Source organism: Mustela putorius, unplaced genomic scaffold, assembly GCF_011764305.1.
Source record: "Mustela putorius furo isolate JIRA1106 unplaced genomic scaffold, ASM1176430v1.1 tig00003898_pilon_pilon_pilon, whole genome shotgun sequence".
NCBI lineage: Eukaryota > Metazoa > Chordata > Mammalia > Carnivora > Mustelidae > Mustela > Mustela putorius.
The window spans coordinates 11,574,611-11,583,869 of record NW_025422047.1 but is presented as its reverse complement, the minus strand read 5'-3'; the positions used below and the strand labels follow the sequence as shown (position 1 = coordinate 11,583,869).

The 9,259-nt window shown below is 42.0% G+C and overlaps 1 pseudogene; it reads right to left on the bottom strand.

The window, feature by feature from the left end:
- Positions 1–201: 201 nt before the first annotated feature.
- On the bottom strand, positions 202–1,073 carry LOC101676188 (annotated as a pseudogene).
- Positions 1,074–9,259: the final 8,186 nt, after the last annotated feature.

Genomic DNA, 9,259 nt, shown 5'->3' with positions numbered 1-9,259 from the left:
CCCCACCCCCAAACACCGTAACTGTTGAGAATTAGAACTATAGACTTAAGGAGAAACTTTTCCTTTTCATCGCTGGCAGGAAACAAAGTCAGAGAATGAAGGTGCCCTCTTTTTTATTTTACAGATCTGATGCGTTAGATGGAGGCTCTTTGGCTGGCGAAGCCTCGGGCGGACTGGGAAGATTCTGTATCTGACTAGGCCAACTCTTCTCCCACTCACTCATATCAGACTGTTGAGCAGGCACTGGTTGTGCCTTGGAAAAGTTTCTTTGGCTGATCTTCAAATATCATTTCACCTTTTCCTTTTAATGGTCCACAGATACTTGGTCTAATAATGTTGGTGGGGTTTTGACTTCCTATTGGAAATCGTTGCGTGGGACTAGAAACGGGACTTGGAGGCAAAGTGGTGTAATTCACCCAAGTTTGTAACAATGGAGGAAAACATTGCTTCCCAATCCTCTGGGTGGGAGGAGCTGCTGGGGATACTGGAATTAAATCGATGCTCTTTGAAGATGGTTTCTCTAAATTACTGTCACTCAGGTTAAAACTCTCTTCCCAAGACCGAATTATCCGGAGTGTGGTTTGTACCTACCATTCATGCATTGCTTCTCTAGTCATTAAATTCATGCCTTCCTCCTGTTTGATTTGATGAAGGCGACCAAAGGAATCACGGATGGGGATGGGAAAAGGTGGTAAAAACCCTTTGCAGCCAGGATAATCTTTTGAAGATGAGAATGTGGTCATGTCAATCACAGACTTGGAATTCTTCACTGGCATTGTATTGACCAGACAATGTTGTTCCATAAGCATTGTGTCATTTCTTGGAGTTACCATGTCAGCTTGGAACACCTGTGAGTTATCACCAAGCCCACTTATCAATGGGGCGCTGTTGGATCTTCTCAGCATGTCATTTGTGGTGGTTGAACTCGACAGCAGCTCCAAGTCTAGCTCCATTTTCTCTTGTGCCATGTCCGCGTCGAGGAAGAAACCACTGCTTGGTTGGAAGTTCTCAAGGTTTTCTGGCTCCCATTCACACAAGGACAAGTCAGCTGGGTGAGGAGTTGTGGACAGACAGGAAAGGGGAAAAGAGAAGAAAGGAGGAACCTCTTAGATGTGTGAGGCACTCATCTTGGCAGTTCTACCTACCATCCCTAATACCAGTGGGCACAAAGTAGGGGGCAGGACTAGCTCAGAACCTCCTACCCCCCCAAACATCGGGGTCCTTAATGCTGAGAAGATCCTCCACCTCAAAGTCTATAATGAAAATGAGGAATTTATCTTGGTCACTCTCGTGAATTGTTCTTTATTACTCTCAGCAAAGGAAACCCCAAGTCTAAATTTCCTTTTCAAATCAAGACAAGGGAGTGAGAAAAGTCCATGGACAAAATCCCTGCATGTACTTAGCAAAGTAAAGCACAAGTAAAGAGCAAGTGATGGGGAAAAAAGCTAATGAAGCAAACAGAAAATGGGCAGCCAGAGAGGTAGGTGAACAAGAAAGTTTGGTGTAATGAAAACACAGAGATGAATTTCAAGGAAGGGATTTGCACACCCATGCACATGGCAGCGTTTTAAATAATGGCCAGGTGGAAGCAATCTAAATGTAATGGGTGGATGAGTGAATTAAGAAAATATGGTAAATACATAAAAAGGAATATTATTCAACCTTAAAAAAGGAGGAAATCCTGTTATGTGTTACATAACAGGGTGAATCTTGAGGACATCGGGCTGAGTGAAATAGACCAGCCATAGAAAGAGAAATACTACATGATTCTACTTATATGAGGGATCTAAAATAGTCAAAATCATAGAACCAGAAAGTAGAATGGTGGTTACCAGGGTCTGGTGGGGAGGAGGAGAGAGGAATTGTTATTCAGTGGGTCTGAGTTTCAGTTTTGCAAGACGAAAAAATTCTAGAGAACTTAACAACGAGCATATGGTTAACACTAGCCTACTATACCTTAAAAATGGTTAAGATGGGGGCGCCTGGGTGGCTCAGTGGGTTGAGCCGCTGCCTTCGGCTCAGGTCATGATCTCAGGGTCCTGGGATCGAGTCCCGCATCGGGCTCTCTGCTCAGCGGGGAGCCTGCTTCCCTCTCTCTCTCTCTGCCTGCCTCTCCGTCTACTTGTGATTTCTCCCTGTCAAATAAATACATGAAATCTTTAAAAAAAAAAATGGTTAAGATGTTTTGTTTTGTTTAAGGGAAGGGGCTGTTTCAAGGATCTGGCTGCAGAGATGCCTGATGAAATAAGGACTGGTGTGTGTGTGTACTTTTAGCCAGAGCATTTAAAAAAGTGGTTGTGATGACAATTAAATGGCACTTGGCTATGGAATGAATGGAAGGTAAGGAAGTAGAAAGAGCAAGTGAATTTGGCTTCTGCAAGGAGTATGGCCACAGAGGATATGGACCTTTCCTGAGTAGCAGGACATTAAGGGAGGATAGATTTAGGGCTCACCTTGCTTACATCCATTCTCTCAGGGGTTACAGTCCTTCACTGATTATTGTTGAATGTCCAAAAATAGTCATTTAATACATTTTGTCCAGGCTTCTAACTATTTACTATGGGAGGACATTTTTCGTACCAGTTAATCATTTGTGGGCAGTGATGGGACTCTCCTTTATGAGTTCAATATTTTTAAAATCATTTTAAATATAAAATGGGGAGTGGAATCAGAAGAAAAAAAAAATCAATCACCTTCCAGATCCTCCCTTTTTCAGTACCTCCCTGGGGATGCCAGAAAGGTCAACTTTTATTAGCTCTAGTAAGTAACAGTCCTATTCTGCATCCTCATGAACAGGGTCCCGATAGCGCCTGCCTGGGCAGGCTAATAACTTGGCAACCTCCAGACCAGTATCTGAAAAATATTCTTAGTGGGTGGGAGGCTCACCTGTGGGGAGGAAGGCAGCAAGGACTGCTCCTGCTGGGGATCAAGGAGGCCTTGGAGTTCAGCACTCAGGCCCACTTACCTCCTCCTACAGCAGAGGCTGCCCAGCCTAGGTGATTCTATGCACAGGAAAATGGAAACTGAAAACAATCTCAGGCAGCAGGGATTGCCCCACAGGACATCCACCCAGCCCAGACCACCCAAACTGCTTTGAGTGTAACCCCCGACTTATGCCTGAGAAGACAGACCATGGTGTAACCTCTAAAATGATGGACAAGTACTTTTACTTTATCATCATTCTAAAACCTCCATCCAAAGAGGAGCACAAGCTGGGGTGCCTGGGTGGCTCAGAGGGTTAAGCCTCTGCCTTCACCTCAGGTCATGGTCTCAGGGTGGGGATCGAGCCCCGAATCGGACTCACTGCTCAGCAGGAAGCCTGCTTCCCCCTCTCTCTCTGCCTGTCTCTCTGCCTACTTGTGATCTCTCTCTGTCAAATAAATAAATAAAATCTTCAAAGAGGAGCACAAGCCTCATGTACATAACCTACGTATGTAGGCATATTTCCTATACCTACGTATAGGCATATACATATAACCTATGTATGTATAGGAATATACATATAACCTATGTATGTATAGGCATATTTCTTTAAGGTGCATGCATGGACTTATGCCTGCCTCTACATACGATGACAAGGCTTCCCTATATAAATATTCATCTTAACCCTTAACCAATTTCTGTTGAAATTGTGTTCTCTGCATTTGGAGACCCAAAGTTGCAGTACAGTGTGTCTTGCTATACATTATTTTGAGTCATCTTGCTCAGGACCTGAGGGTCATTGACTTTCATCACACTGACATTGGTCCCAATTATGAGATCTCTTATCCACTACATTAATCATCTTATGTATTTGCTTTCTCTTGATGCCATAACAAATTACCACAAACTTTGTGGCTTAAGATAACACGAACTTATTGTCTTACAATCCTGTAAGTGCAACACAATTCAGAAGTGCAACACACGTCTCTTTGGACTAAAATCAAGATGTCAGCATGGCTATCCTCCTTTCTGGTGGCTCTAGGACGGGAATCTCTTTCTTTACCTTTTACAGCTTCTGGAAGCTACCAAATTCTCTTGTTCTTATCCTCTTCCTCCATCTTCAAAACCAGCAATGTAGGATCTCATTGACCCTTCTGCTGTTGTTATAGCTCTTTCTTTGTTTCCTTCCACAGCTGAGAAAGATCCACTTTTGACTCATGTGATTACAATGAGCCCACTGGGACAATCCCAGATAATCTTCACATCTCAAGGATCTTGACCTTATTCACATCTGAAAATGCCTTCTTCCAAGTAGGGTAGCATATTCACAGATCCCAGGGATTAGAACATAGACATCTTTGGAGGATCACTTAATCAATTTATTATTCTTTGAGACCTTAGCTTCTATCAAAGTCTTACCCAGTTTTTGCTGGTGTTTCTAAGGGCATCAAATTCTCTTGCTCCAGCTACTTTGTTGAGAGGCTTAGCTCTTACGTCTACTACCAGTGACCTCTGTGAGAATGTCATTCCTCCAGATACAGTAGTCATTGATGGTAATCAAAATTATGATGGTAGTCAACCAGAGCCTTTGGGGTTCCCAGGCTACATGGAGGCAGAGGGGAAAGAGAAAAAAATGGTCTGTTCCCCAGCCCTACGGCTCTACTTTCCCCCCTGAGTTTTGGAATATAGTGAATAATGCCAGTCTCTTAAATTTTTTCATGAGTTTAGAACTTTTTCTAAAACTAAGCTTTCTTTCCAAAGAAACTCGAAACTAGACAGTTGGTTCTAATTAATGGATAGGCCCCATTCTATCCCCTCCTAAGTATTATCTCCTTTTCTCTTACTCTACATACCTGGCACATCTGCCTCACATGCCTACCAAAACAATGAAACTCCCTATGCATCTCAGTTTGTGCCTGCGGCTTACCATTTCACCCATACTAATCAAGTGCAGCATCCACTTGGTACCCCAAGTGCTACCATTCCTTGGGTTCTTGACACTGCACATTCTGAATAAATTTGGAGGTCAGTTAAGACTCCCTTCTATAGAATGAGTGAGTTGATGAAATATTACAGGTCTAAACACAGTGTAGGTGGATGATTCAATCCTCAGTTATTTTCCTATAACCAACATTATTCAAGAGAACATCACATCTGAGATTATCTCAATCTTTTATCCTACCTGGACCCAAAGTCTCTTCAAATCTGTCTCTGCTTCACTGTTGTCAAGCTCCTTCCTATATTATTGTGATCCCCACATATTCTCCAGTCCTACAGTTCTTTTGGGATATAGGCAGATTCCTTCTACAGCAGGACTTTGTACTTCCCTGCTCAGGCTGGGCAGAGCTCTGACACTGGCTTTCAGACTGAAGGCCAAAAAGGGTGAAGAAAACAAGAGTCCTCTTGCAATGAATTTATTTCAGTTGAGTTCATATATGATCTCTAGGCAAGGAGAGGTTGTTTTCCTCTGCTAAGAGGAAATTGTCTGCTTCTTTTAGCTAAGGAGATTTAGGTACAATTGGGAGCTCAGGGTTCTGTGGCTCAGCCACCCATATTTCATTGTCCAGGTCTTGGGGTCTCACATTTTTCCTATCTGGAAAAGACTTTAACATGGGAGACCTGTTGTTGTATCTATGCATTCAATCTTTTTTGCAGTTCTGCCACTCTAAATCCTGTACCTAATTTTCAACAGTGTCTAACTTACCGCTGCAAGAAAGAGGAGTCTCCTTTATGGTTGCCATAGAAGTCCTAGGGCTTTCATAATGTTCTTACATTGGCAATAAGCTGCTTCAAACTAGTGTGTGTGTGTGTGTGTGTGTGTGTGTGTGTGTGTGTGCGCGCGTGCACGCTCACATGTGTTCTGCAAGGCTTGTAATGCTGTTAGAAGCAACCAGTCTACTCCTCAATTCTGATCATTATCATTTCACCCATACCAATCAAGTACAGAATCTACTTGGTACCCCAGTGCTTTATCTTCCATTTGTACCTCACCCCAATTAACTGTAGTTAAAAGCTTTGGTAACAGTGATGCATGCCACTGCATAACAGGGATTACTATCCACTTGCCATCAGGAAAACCAGTCCTATTGCTTTCAGATAGGTGGGCTACTCAACTCCAAAATCCCATTTTGAGGGTCTGCTCTTGAAGACCACTTCCAATACCAGCATTTTTAACTGAGGGTACTAAGAAAAGAAAACATGAAGCAAAAGATTATGTGCAAATGCTTTACTGATGGGTGCAAATCCCCAGGAAGGGGGGAGAGAGAGGGGGGGGAGGGAACAGAAGTGAAGTAGTGAAAAAGTTAAAACAAACATAATGGATGTATTACCAAGATGGCCATAGTTTCATTGCAAACAAAAGCTGATTGTTTCATCTTGTAGGACATCTCCAGGCAGTACTTACAAAGTTACTACTTCTCAGAACCATCCAGCACACAGGAGGCAGAGTTTACAATGCTGGCTTCTTTCTGTCTCCTGTCTTTCATGGGTTGAGTTTTACCACACAAACTCCCCAGTACTGCAAGACTGTATTACCCGACCCCACCAGGAAGCTTCTTGGGAAGCTGGAGCCTCTGAATTCTGGCTAATTTTGGGGTGCTTTTGGTCCTTCCCCCTAGTCAACACTATGTGTGGGGGCCAGATGGCAGCCGCGGCTCTGGCTCTGACTTTATGATTGTTGGATGCCTCACAGGGTTTTTGTCAGGACTCAGTCAGGTAGTACCCAGTGCCTGGCATATAGTAAGCATTCAGCAAATGCTAGCTGTTATTATTAAAAGTAATTAAGTGAAATTTTCATGTGTGATTATTATGTGGTTTGACTGTTATGAGCTGTTGTCCCACCCCTTCTAAGACTTTGTTAAGCACCTCTGGACTCAGTCAGCACTCTGATACAGAGACAGACATGTACGTGTGAGTGGTTCAACAATGCTATGGGCTGTTGTCTACAGTGTGGGAGACAGCCAGATGCCAAATGTATCTGCAATAAACTCATAATAATGGTGGCCACCAGCCTGGTAGGATGCAGCTATGGTACTGAGCATTATGCTTTTCTAAAAACATGACTACAATAATGCCTTCCATTGGCTAGCTACCTTAAAAAATTCTTTTAAACTCTTTTAACTGGTCTCTGAAATCCCCTAAAGAAACAAATTACTATAGTTGTTTGTTCTAAATTATAGCCATGTAGCTGAAGGATAATTTGCCCATTCACAGAGTCATAGATTTGTTTCTGAAACCATGAATACAGGAGCCCTCAAATGTCAAATATCTGAAGGATAATATGTCTTTGGGAAATTTTCTGCATCATCCTCTGAGTTTGGTTACTCATAAATGAATATCTTTCATTTAATGAATAATTCAAATCTTAGTCTTGTCACCATAGAAAAGAGCGTTGTTACCCTCCTCTAATGTTTCTTTATGAGGCATTTAGTGCCACAGACATAAATGTTTACTTCCCTTGAGGGAATGACAGCTCTTGACAAGTGGAAACATGATTTCAGCAAAGAAATTGCTGTTCTTTATGTTAAAAATGGCTTCAATATTCTGCTTTGATTCCTGCTTAAAATATATGGAAAGGATTTTTATAGTCAAAGTAAATCTCTGTACTGATAAATGTGATAGACATGAGCAGTGAAAAAGATGAATTTGGGGAATTCAAAATACATGCCTTTGCCTTTCTGGAAGCAAGGGCTGAGTTTTTAAAAATAAAAACTGATGGAAGTTATTCAGTCTAATGAAGAAGTAAGCTACAACATGAGTGATTTCTAATAAATTTCCTACATCATGCTTTTCTTGTTGATGATAAATGTTTACCATGAGCGTCTGGTATTTGGGTTGAAACCAAGTGATGACCTAGTTGTCCCTGTTCCCTGATCTTCTTCACCTCCAACACCTGAGAACAAATTTGGCTTCATCAATTCTGATCTTTGGCCTTGTGCCCTAAACATGGCAGGGGGCTCCTGGCATGATGCTTCAAGCCAACCTGAGCAACTACCTTCTGAGACTGTCTTTGGCCCTGAGAGAGTAGTAGGACATGCACAGGACATGGAATCAGGTGCCATCAAAGTAGCAGAGAAATATAGATAGTATATATATAGATATCTATATATCTATAGATAGAATATAGTAGATGGTAGAATTATACAGGAAGTATTGAACTTAAAGTTGGGAAATTATGAAAGAGAAAGAAAGCCAGGAAACCGAGAACATTCTTTAAGACTCTCTATGTTCCAAGTGCTTTAAAGTTTAGACATTTAATCTCCACAACAACCCTTTAACAAAGCCATTTTATCTTCATTTGTATAATTGTGAGAACAGAAGCTCTGAGAGGTGAGGTTAGGTACCTTTTTCAAAGTCACTTAAGCATAGATTTCTTAGGGAAAGTTGATAGTTCTGTGTGCTGATCGTGTACATGGATGGATGGCATGGGGCAGTGGTAAGAAAGAGATTGGAAAGCTAGATTTCACCCAGATAGTGAAAGCCTTAATAAACCATGTCTTTTTCACTATACAAGGCTGGCCCAAGTCCCAAAATACTATTGGCAGCAGAACATACATAGAGCAGACTTTTACTAAGGATTTGAAGGCAAAGCTGGTGAGGTTACATCAGGGTAGACATTAGGTATCCTTTTTCTTAAATGTGCTTTGCCCTATTCTGCCTCTGAGAAGTCCTCACTGGCCATCTCTTCACAAATATCCCCAGCAAGCATCATTTTGCTCTAGTTTCTTTCTTCCTTTTTCGTCTTCCCATTTTCTACCTATTCATAAACCCCACCCTATTCATATTATACTTATGTAGCAGTAGCAATGAACACTGATTAAAAGCTCATTTTGTACTAGGAAGTATAAGAACTTTATATGTGCTCTTTGATTTGGCAGACATTTTCTCTCCTTTTGTCGTGCCCAGGTATTCATGCCCAAACCTTTGGAATTTCATCTTTTTTTTTTTTTTTAAAGATTTATTTAAGAGAGAGACAGAGACAGAGTGAGAGAGCATGAGAGGGGAGGTCAGAGGGAGAAACAGACTCCCCATGGAGCTGGGAGCCTGATGTGGGACTTGATCCCAGGACTCCAGGATCATGACCTGAGCTGAAGGCAGTCGCTTAACCAGCTGAACCACCCAAGCACCCTGAGTTTCATCTTTTTTGTTCTTCAACAAATATTAAACAACTCTGTGTGTGTGTGTGTGTGTGTGTGTGTGTGTGTGTGTGTTAGGCGCAATGCTAGCTCTTAGGGCTTTGGTAACAAATAAAACAGACTTGGTCTCTGCCCTTAGGGAGCTCCAAATTCAGAGAGCTGATGAAAGTAACTTGTTAAATGAAGTCAGCTCTGTCTTTGAG